This window comes from Paroedura picta, chromosome 14, assembly GCF_049243985.1.
Source record: "Paroedura picta isolate Pp20150507F chromosome 14, Ppicta_v3.0, whole genome shotgun sequence".
Lineage (NCBI taxonomy): Eukaryota > Metazoa > Chordata > Lepidosauria > Squamata > Gekkonidae > Paroedura > Paroedura picta.
In genome coordinates this window covers 29,592,484-29,604,496 of record NC_135382.1, presented here as the reverse complement: position 1 = coordinate 29,604,496, position 12,013 = coordinate 29,592,484, and positions in this window count along the sequence as shown.

Here is a 12,013-nt window from a genome sequence, read left to right as displayed (position 1 = left end):
ATATCGTTGTACTTGTAGTTTACAAGTAGAATAATAAATATATAACCCACTCTCCTCCCCGCATCCAGCAAAGGTCTATTACTCTCTATCTGGGATAGCCCACCACACATGACTCCCCTACATGTTGAGTGAAAGTATGAATGGGCATGGACATGCTAGCCTCACCCCTGACTCCGCATGATCGCTGGTGTCCAAGCACAATGCCTATTCAGGTTGATAGTGCCTGGCAACAGTTGGAAAGGAACATTGTAAATCATGGGGGGAATGAATGTGTAGATAAATTTGGTTTCTACCATAGAGTTTTTGCCCAAATACCAAAATGTCGCCTCAATGTCCTTGATGTGATGACATCATTTCCAGATCATGTTGAAAGTGATATAGACACACTGCTGAAATGTTGGCTGGGTCTCCCTGTCTTGGGGGGTGAAGAACAAGAAGAAGAGTTGGTTCTTATATGACACTTTCTCTGTCCAAAAGAGTCTCAAAGTGGCTTATATTTGCCTTCCCTTTCCTCTCCCCACAACAGACACCCTGTGAGGTGGGTGAGGCTAAGAGATCCCTGATATTACTGCTCGGTCAGAACAGCTTTATCAGTGCTGGGGCGTGCCCGAGGTCATCCAGCTGGCTGCATGTGGAGGAGCGGGAAATGAAACCCAGCTCACCAGATTAGAAGTCAATGCTCCTAACCACTACACCAAGCTGGCTCCCAGCTTTGAAGGGTGGATCCATCCTCATTGAGCTCTCTCTGCAAACTTCATTCTCCCCAGGCACTATCTCCAGGGGGAGCTGGCAACTGTCCTATCTTATAAAGGCATATAAATAGATACCTCCCCAAAGTATATAACTTTTGTGATTCTAGAGGGAGAAAAGCAAGAAACTATCAATCAAGAAAACACAAATGGAACTGTAAGCTTATAGAGGAGGAAAAGGGACAAAGCCAGCAAGTATAGTCTAAAAATATGTTTCTGAAACCAATCTCATTACATGTTTGAATTCTGGTGTCGAGATTGGGAGGCCTTGCAGTTGGCAATAATGCTGCTAGTTTAGGCAGGCTTAGATGATTGCGTAGAGTGTGAAGGAATACAGAATGAGAACCCCTGAAAATAGGTTTGCGGAAGGAAAAAAAAATGTAATGACTTGTTCAGTTCTCTGGGTTATAAAGTAGCAGTGTGATGGTTTCGTTGCAGCGCAGTGATCCGTTTAATGCCTAATCGCTGGTCCAATGAGAAAGATCCCAGAGTTGATATAGTATTAATTCAAGAAAAATCAAAAATTCAGGCATGTGCTATTCAATACAAAATAACAGGAGGAAACCCATCATTTTGTATCATTTCCAAATCAAGAACTTCAAACACCCTTCACACTGCTGTCCTCAGTCTCATACATTCCTGAGGTTATTTTCATTCATTCATTCATTCATTCATTCATTCATTCATTCATTCATTCATTCATTCATTCATTCATTCATTCATTCATTCATTCATTCACTGGATTTTTAGACCAACCCTCCCTTCAAAGCTATGCAGTTCAATATATGGGTTAAGGGTGGAGGCACTATATATGGTTGCACCATTCCGATGCTCTAGGAATTTCCCCACTCTCTATGGTCTTTGCCATAACCAATGAGGAAATTCCTAGAGAGGTAGTATCTGTCTATATGAAAGTGACGTCAGCATATCAGCAGCTCTGTCCCTCCCTGTGGCCTGCCCCCCAAAGCTTCCGGAGGTTGCAGAACAGGGCAGCCTATTGTTTGATCGAGTACAATGCCTTGGTAAGTCCTCTCCATCCTTAAACTTTGTCCAAGAAATTAAAACATGTCTCTTTCTGGGGTTCCTTCCAAGGCAGACATGCCAGTTTTGCACAGATGGCACTTAATTTCCTAGCCCTTCTCTCCTTGAACATGGTGTAACTCTCACGCGGCCTGGCAATAAAGACAACCCCCCATAAAACGGCGAAAAAACAAACAAACAAACAACTGCTTTGAAAACTGACCATAAGGAAAATCCAAAGCACAGAAAAATTCAAAGGACATCTGGCTTTTATATCTCCCAATTTTTAAATGTTAATTTATTTAAGTTGTAAACCTAGCCAAGAGTAACAATTGATACAACGATGTGTGGAAAAACAGAGGGTATTTTTTTTGTCTTCTTTTTTTCTTTCCTTGAGCCTTTTGGAATCGCGTTTCCTTGTATATTCACATTTTCTTACTCCAAGGCTTGGACTGAAAATCACTTGCATCAAGTAATACAAGAGATGTAATGTTAGCAGTGTCAATCTTGGCACTTGGTGTTCTTTCTTGGAGGGGAGAGGCCCATTAAACCATTTCTCCCATTATTAACATTTCCTACACAGTCTAGACATTAGGATGCAGGAGCACACGGTTTATAGGTCTGCACGGTTGAGATAAATGTGTAAGTTTTCAACAAAAAGCATCCCAAGAGTTTGCCTTTAACTACAATGTAACCTTTATTCACACTTTGTAGAAGGAACAAGACATCCCCAAAAGGGTTTTTACCGCCAGACTTAATTCTGGCTGAAGTTCAAGCCGATATTCCCACTTTCCTCGGCTTTCTAGCTCTCTTTTTCTCATGTTTTAAAAGATATTCAAAGGCAAATAGTGTCAAAATCCAGAGTAAGCCTAAACTGGTACGCAGATTTGTCCATCCCCCAAAATTATACATAAATTTAAAAACAGAGGTTTAATTTCCAAAATGTCCTTCTACTCTCCTTTTCACTGTACTTGAGCTGTAATGTGATTTCCCCCCTGTCACTGCTTCCAACAGTATATATTGATTAAAAAGGGATGCAAATGTGGATCTGGATCTTATTGCCAGTTGACATGGAAGATGGCATTTCAACAAGGACTGGACAGGAAACAGGATGAGGACATCAGCTGAGGAAGAAGCAGGAAACAGATGCTTCGTCCTCCAACCAATGCACATTTTCATTCAGTTCTTCCCTCCCATTCCTTTTCCGTTGTTTGTAAATTCAGTGAGGCCACCACAGACCAGACCGATGAGCAGAAAGCCTCTCTGACCATCTGACTCCTCCCTGGTTCAGTTAATTTATATATAAAATTAAATCTCCCCCAACTGGAGTAACCCCTCTGGGGCCCTGGAGTAACCTGGGGTTACTAGCTGAGAATGACTGCTCTAAGCCTTAACTGTAGTTGAGGGGGATTTGCATCTGGGACCTTTCGCATGCAAAGCAAATGCTCTGTTAGACCATTTATGCACTGGAGGTTTCATGCCGGGCTGCAGGCTGGAGTTTTAGTCGTGGCAGGTTGCCCCACCTCTTCCTGAACCCACATGGCTGAGCATTTGGCCTGGTGCACTTCATCCGCCCCCGATTCGTGCTCCTGCACGGGAGCTGGAGCAGTGAAGTTCTCAGTGCATAAACGGTCTTACTGAGGATTGTAATTTGCATCATATTCATACATCCATGATGTGTTGAGGCACCCGCACCATCATGTTTTTTTTTTTTACTTTCTTGACCTCTTGCCTCACCCCACCGGTAGTGGGGATGGGTGGTGGGGGGTTCCGCCATGTTCATGATTTTTCAGTCTTTTAATGGGGGTTTTAATGGGTTTTTATTGGACTTTGTGACCTGCCACGAGCCGGTTTTGGAAGTGGCGGGAAATAAATCGGATGATGATGATGATGTTGATGATGATGATGACGATGTTATCACAGTAAAAGTAATTCCTATCCCAGCGCCTACACTGGGGCTCCAAAGCTTTATACCTGCCATGGTTGCCTTATTTATTGTAATACAAGGAAATGTTCCACATGCGCTTCTGTTCATTTCTCGTAATTTGCACTTCTGTCCATAATGTATGAGATCTGATAAGGAGGACGTTACACACTGGCATATAGAACAAGAGCAGGGAAGCTCCTGCTTGCGTAGAATTCTGTGTATGCATCAGAGCCCTGCGGAGGTTCGGATAACAAGTGTACCGTACAAGCTCTATGGTCCTGTTGCACTTTGATGAAGCCTTCAAAACAGACGACTAAAGAGCTAATTCATCTGTCAGCTCCACCTGCAAGACATTTCTCTCCTCTCATTACAGCTTGAAATCAAACCTTTCTCATGATACCTGCAGAACTTTCATTTTCTTAAGCCTCAGCAAGGCTCCCCATTTCAAAAGCTTTTCATACATAAGAATATGCAGCACATTGTATTTATTGCTTAATCAACTGCAGGGGGGAATCGAAACGGTACGTCCGTTGCTAAAAACCCGTGGACAAAGCAAAGAAGATTAAAAAGAACAAAGAAAAAAAAATCATATACCAAGATTTTGGTATATAGCTCTCCCTTTCGCTTGATCCAGAGGACATCATATAATTTTTTCGTAACAATAAAACTTTTTTTGCTTGAAACAATGGAGAAAGGAACCAATCAAATACAGTTTCCTGCAGCTGGAAAGAACCTGTTTTCTCAGGGGAAACAGAAGCAAATTTACAATTCTGGATGGGGAGGGAGAATATCTTCAGCAGGTTTCTGGGAGACCAAATCCTGCTTTTCGCATTCATAAAATGTAGAGAGTATTTTGTCTGCTTAGAAGGGAAATCATGGCAGATGGGAAAGTGACAAGGAAGAAGAGCAAATAATTAGGAAAGATGGATGGTGTTGTGCTTAAAGCCCCATTTCTAGCTTTGCTGGAGATTTGCTAAAGGATCTTGAAGAAAAAGTCTTGATTTTATCCCCTTAATATTTCCCCGCAAGCAACAAGGATCGTGATGATGCTTCTCATAATGCTTTCCCTCTCTATTACAAATTAATTTTTTTTAACGAATGCTTGACAATTTTGATAAATTATTCCCATGTCTAATTTAACAGATCTGAAACAGATCTTGTGCTTGCCCAGAAGTTATGCTAATTGCTCTAAATGTCCTGTCTCCAAGACACCTTAGACAAGGATTTGTCCACCAGGGTTTTGTGAAACCCTGGAGTTTCTTGATGGCCCTGGAAGGATTTCCAGAATGGATGGGAGTGAATTAAATTTTTATATATATTTTTAAATGTGTTAAACATTTATCAGGCAATATGACCATATGGCGTCATGTCAACCCACCCATCCCTCCCAAAATGGTCAATGGTGGGCCTGGAGGGGGTGGGAAGGGGAAGGGCCCCAAGTGGGCATGATCACAGCTCTGCTTCCCAACCATATTCTGCATGATTGCACAACTTCTGGGATTTCTCAATGCCTGAAGAATTTTTCAGGGGTTTCTCAGTGGTATAAAAACTGGAAGTCTCCGTCCTGAATCTCAGACAAGTCAGGGGAACTGGTAATCAGTCCAGCCTCGTTCAGACTCTTGTCTGGTGGAGGGCAATATTTCACTCCCTCTTCTCCCTCTCTCAGATAGGAGACCGAAGACCTCTAATCGAATGTGCCTAATGACCACACTCAGGGCTGGTTTCAGGTTTTGGGCCCCCACAGGCAGAGAGTTCCCAGGGCCCCTTCTGATCCTTTGCCTACCACCAGGTCCCTTGCTCGTTCTTTCCTTCCTGCCCTACACGCAGCCTCATGTCTCCCATCCAATGTTGTGCTCTTTTCTTGCCTGTTCAAGTGTGCTGCCACTGCCCTTGCTCAGAGTTGCCTGTAGCCATTCCCCCAGTGGTCCTAGATAGTGTGTGTAGTGCAGAGCATGGGCAGTGGAGTGCTAGTGAGTGAATGTGCAAGGTGTTGGTATATGCAAGATCTGCAGTGTGCACAACTGAGCAGATTATAAAGGGTGTCCTGCAGGGGGCATCGGAAGAGATGTATATTTAGCATAGCTAGAATACGAACTTCCTGATGATTTTCAAATGATCATATCCAGCGTCTTGATTGGCTCAACTGGACACTTCCTGATTTTTGAGCATGCTTCCCCTGGCTTGCCTCCCGAACAAAAGTTCATAGAAAGCTAACAGTTAGGTCTCTTCTCTCCTCTTTCTATACAAAACTGTTTCTCTTCTGAATAAAAACTCTTTTGTTCTATAAGCATCCTGGCATAACCCGGCTCTGAAGTGTATTCCCCATTTCTTAAAGGAATGTCCACTACTAAAAGCAGAGAAATTAATAAGGCTGATAGAGGTTATCAACAACTGCAGCTTATCTAGTTGACTTTGTTCTCTTTAAGCTTTTGGGTCTCTTGTCCCTTGGCTCTTAGCCTGAGGGTTATAACTTCAAACTGGCAAAAAGATCAGTCAGGGGAAAGAAGCAGCCCTGGTTCCCTCCCCTATTGTTCATTTCTACTTTCAGGTATGGAAAGTTTGCTTTCGGTCCCTACTGGGCAAGGAGAAGTGGGACAGAAATATTTAATTGAATACATTATTGCAAAATAAATCCAGTGGTCAGATGCGTTTACCTGATCAAGACGTTTATTTACATATGAGCTGAGGCTTTCCCCCGGACCTTGATTCATTTGGAAAATTTGTGTGCCATCTCCCCAGTCCTGCTTGAGGCAGCTCATAATTAAAACTAAGCCAACCAAGTCAATAAAAACAAATCAGGTGCTTTTTTTAAAAAAAAAGAGCCAAAATCAATACCATTAAAAAGTCCTTTGCAAATATGCCAATAAAAACAAGAATAAAAAACAAGGTTTCCAGGGCATAAAAGCACTAAAATTAGGGGGTTTAAAATATTTTAGATAACAGAGTCCTTAGGTCAGGATCAGACCATTAAAACCATCTTTAAAAGACAGAAGTCCTAAGTTAAAATCCATGTAAATAGAAATGTTTCAACCAGACAGTAAGGAAAGTAACGTAGAAACCAGGCAAGTCTCAAAGAGGAGGACATCCCACAGATGAGGCACCACCACCGAGGAAGTCCTGATTCTTCTGATGTTTTTGCTTGATACTGTAGTCATCAGTCTTATGCCTGTGCAGAAGCTGCCAGTCAGATTTTGAAAATGAATGACATTTCTAGCATATGTTTCTCCTGGCAGCTTCTGGACCAGCACAATGAACAGACAAAATTTTCTTGATCACTAGAGAGCAAGGCACACACCCCAGGGCTACTGGTTTAATGGTTAGGCCAGGGGTAGTCAAACTGTGGCCCTCCGGATGTCCATGGACTACAATTCCCATGAGCCCCTGCCAGTGAATGCTGGCAGGGGCTCAAGGGAATTGTAGTCCATGGACATCTGGAGGGACACAGTTTGACTACCCTTGGGTTAGGCCATTAAAATGACTTTCTTGAGCACCAGAATCTTCTTAGTCTGCCCCCTCTTTGCATCTGTACCAATTTAATGTACAGGCTAAATTTTTAACCTACGGTGTTGATGGTATTTATCATTGTAGTGCCTTCACAAAAACAACAATTTGCATGATATGGCATGATAGTGCCTAACTCATCTCAAGCTTGACTGTTTGTTGGCCATTATGGACACTGAGTGATTCAGCCGGAAATCTCCATTAGTAAGGTTAGATCCAACCAGCATGGGTAAAAAAGGGAACAGACTACCTAAGAAGCTATGTTGAGGATCTTGGGACCTGTATGGACAAAAAGCTATGGAAAATGGAGCATGTAGAAAGGAAGGGAAGTAGGTGAGATTTAATGGAAAGAACCAGATGGGGTCAACCTGTTTTTCTGATATTGAAATGTTATGTCAACAGCAGATTGGGAAGTAGCGGTGGCTGAGACTGAGAGGTTATGAGAGGGACGGGTAGCATCACTGGGAAGCTGAAGAGGACCTCTTGTGGGCTTCTCAAGGGCATTAAGTTGGCTTTTTTTTAGGGGAGAAAAATGACTCATGTGAATACAGAAGATTTCAGGAGATGGCGCTTCGTGTGTTCTTTAGGAAACCAGATCCAGGACTAGATGGGCCTTTGCTATGATCCAGAAGAACTCTTCTTATTTTCTGGCAAGATGGTCTGTTTTACATGACCAAATGCACTGTGGACCTTCCCTAAACAATAGCCAGGTGTGAGTTCACTTAACCGTTCTTTAGACAAAAGGGTTACATCACAGATTTCAGAGCTGGCCAAATAACAGAAATGTGTCTGAGAGAAAAAAAAAGGGGAGATGGTAAGTTGTGCCAGGTGTTAACTTGATTAGCATTGCAAATTCTATAGCCAGAAACACAGCAGTCACATTTCTTTCTGGAGGAGTTGAGATGGAAATGTAATTAGAAGCTGTAAAGCAAGTACTAAGAAACACAGTCTGGTAAGGTTGAAGATAAATGTAAGGCTGAGTCAAAACTACTTTCTCCATTTTACTGTCTGTCTTTTCTTCTTCTTCTTTTAAAATGCCATCAACTTTTTGATCTTCTCCCCCTTGCCTGAAGTGCATGGTAATATCTCTTTGACTCTTTGAAACTCTGTAGGCTTTAGAACCTGCAGTGAAATCTCTCAAGAAAGATCTGAACTTAGTGGGTATTGTGTCTTTTGTTAAGAGCAGTAGGAATAGGAATAATAGTAATAGTAATAGTAATAATAATAATAATAATAAACTTCTCTAGATCTCACTGTGAAATATCAATAAGTTTGGACAACGCATTGTGGGAATTATAAATTCAAGTTCCATTGAATTTCTTTTGTGTGTAGGGGGCAGGAAAGTATCACCAAGTTCCAGATGATTTATGGTGATCCTGTAGGATTTTCAAGGAAAGAAATGAACAGAGATTATTTGCTGTTGCCCAGCAACCTTGGACTCCTTTGGTGGTCTCCCATCCAAGTCCTCACCAGGGCCAACCCTGCTTAGCTTCCAAGATCTGATGCAATCAGCTTAGCCTGGACCATTGAATTTCTGGAGTGCACATTTATTTGCAGTTCAGTATTGACAGATGTTCCTGGCATTTCTGATAGCCATGCAGAAGGCCCAAGATCAACCCCTTTCCTAATTCTGCACTGGAAATGTCCATTGCAGGGATAGGATGATGCAATCAATTTTATTTCTTTGGGCTTCCATACATAGGTTGTTGTCAGCTTCCTTTTGCTTTGGTTTAGTATTGTCTTTGATCTCTGTTGTGTACCGTAGTATTTCCCCCCAAAATGGGCAAACTCAGAATTTTAGAAAACGATTCAGTGGTTTATTTCAGGAGAGAACTTATGCTAGACAGCATCACAAGAAATCCTGCTATGCTTTAGACGAAGGCCATAGGTTTCAAAGGACACTTTATAAGACAAGTCCCCCCCTTCCAGCAATATATTATTCAGTTTGCACAGAACAGCCCTTATCTTCAAAGGGAATTGCAGATTGCAACTAACACCTATAGGCACAAAAAGGTAGTCCAAACATCTATGGCCGGGAGGCCATTTGGTTCTGAGCAGTATGTGTGTGTGTGTGTGGGGGGGACCTCTGGAGAGTTCTGGGACTTTGGTCCCAGCAAAGAGACATGGCACACTTACAGAAAAAACCACAAACATTTTAAATAATGCTATTCTTGAAATGGAAAAAGACCACTCTGAGGAAAGAGAAGGTACTACATAGCAAAGGTTCACAGATTTGTCTTTTGCAAAAATGAAACTGAAATACGGATTTTCAAATGAAACCAGGCCATTTTCAAATTTGCTCAGAATGATGTTCCATTCAATTTACTGGACTCGGTATGCCACTAGGGCCCACCAAATGTTCTGCTTTTATGTTAGACCATAGATAGGTCTTTCATTTTGTATGTTAGACCATAGATAGGTCTTTCATTTCGTATGTTAGACCATAGTTAGGTCTCTCATTTCGTTGGTGTCTGTCCATGAATTCATCTGAAAGTAATTGAATGCTGATTAATCATTCATGTTTGAACTGGCACCGTGAAAATTACGGGAAGTGAAAAACCAAAATCTTTCCTATGAAATCAATGGGACTTAGTAGGATGGTTGGGGTCCATAGGATTTTTTGAAATACCTGAGGAGGACTTGGCAGAAGAATAGCACAAAAGGAGAAGAAAGATGGGATCCTAATAAACTGCATAGCCATTAAAGGCTTATGGGATTGAACTAGAAGGAAAGTGTTAAGTGCAGCGACAGCATGGAGGTGTCCACTAGGGAATAGCTTTGTTAATGCGCCTGAATGCCACTGCAAATGGAATTTATGTTCTGACCTTCTTCCCCACTTTGCCAGCCAGGTTCCCTAAGCATTCCAGTAAGTCTCCAGGTATTAATCATTTGCTTCTGATCACAACCCTCTGGAGACGTACCACAGATCTGTTGCCACTTCAGGCCAGGAATGGACTGGTGCAGACTGCCAGTGGAATGTTGCTTAAAAAGCAGACTTCATATGCATTTCTTTTCCATTCCAGGTGACAATACCTCCTCAGTGCAAACTTATGGATGATTTCGTGGCCCACTGAACAGGTCTGGGTAGTTTTTTACCATTGAGAACCCCCTGAAACATTCTTCAGGCTTCGAAAAACTGCAGAAATTGCACAATTGTGCAGAATATGGATGGGAAGCAAAGTTGTGCACACACCCTTCCAGGGCCCCTCCACTTCCCACCCGTTCCAGGCCCATCATTGGCCAATTTCGGGAGAGGGGGAACTGGTCCACATGAACATATATGATCATATCACCTGATAAATGTTTAACAAATTTTAACAAATTTTAAAAATACATGAAAAATTTTCCCACCCATTTGGAAAACCCTTCCAGAGCAGGCCAAGAAACCCCAAGGTTTCATGAAACCCTGGTTGAGAAAACCTGCTTTACATACATTGCAATTGTTTAATTCTAATTTCTCTTCCCGGATTTTTTATTGACAGTATTGAGGGGGTTGCCCCCCCCCAAAAGAAAATAGTATCAGATTATAGGAGTCTTTCAGGAATTATATAAAACCCCATTTTAAAAAGTAAAAAAAAAATATTTTCAGGCCTTAGCAGGAGCTGGGAAAAGTCCTAGCTGTTTTTACGCTGGCTGTCAGAAAGCAATCTCTTACTCTGGAATCCTTTGGGACGTTAGGACAGTTCTACAAATAAATCTACTTTCTGGCTTATGGCTCCTTCTGCTCTCCTTCACAACTGTCCAGGATATCAGGTGCTGAATAAACAAAGGTTGACTAAAGATCAATGAAAACTCATCTGGCACCAGTCCAAACTGTACAACGGAGCCAATCTGAAGAACTTCATTTAAAAACAAAACGTGAAAGGCATACTCATGAGCCCAACCTCTTAGAGTAGCTGACTTTTATGAAAGAAGAAAACCTATTTTTTAATGGAAAGCAGTTCAGCACTTTGTCATTGTGTTACACTTTTGTTGTGCAGACACACAGAGTTGTATCTTCTGAGGTTTTTCACTCAATTGTACCCTATTCCTCTCTGCACTATAACTCCCATCCCACATATATATCATCCATGTAGGTCCCATGATTTCCTGAACAAAACCTTTTTGATGGCCAAAGTGGACCTTCCCAACCATTTGCACTAGCAGAAAACCCAGTTGGATCCAACCTGTATATTCCTGTTGCTTTCAACACAGATATTTAATCACAATCGTTTTGAAGACATCTCTTAATTAACTTGATTTAAAAGTTGGTCCCCACTGTGAATTGTCTGTGGAGTTCCTTATGAAGTAGGATAAAAAGGAGGTAATTCACAGGTTCCTGATTTGAGCCAATGTTGCTTGGTAGGGCAGACTAGTCCAATTTTAGTATATGTGCTGCCGAAGCGAGCAGACTAGTCATGCCCCAGCCAAAATCCATCAGTGCAAGGGACCCCTCCCTGAAGCTGATTCCACATGGTGGCAGCCACATTGGGCCACCACCGGTGTGGTGCTGTGGAGCTTTATGCTCTGCAGCTTTCTGTGTTCCAACAGGCGACATGTTTCAATGGGGCACCTGGTTCCCTGATGAAATGTGTGCCCTGAGAAATGCATTGACGGTGGACAGGTTCTGCTGTGCGGGGGGCCTGCGTGCGAGTTTGTTTGTTTTTTAATTTGCAGGGAGGTGGGTTTGTGTGGAATACAATCTCACCCGCCTGCAAAGTACTATACCCCTGCTACAACTGTCTTCTGCACAAACAGAAATTTAGAATTCCATCATAACAGGAATCCATCATAACAGGCATGAAATGCCCTTAACCATTCAGATATTTGATTCCAA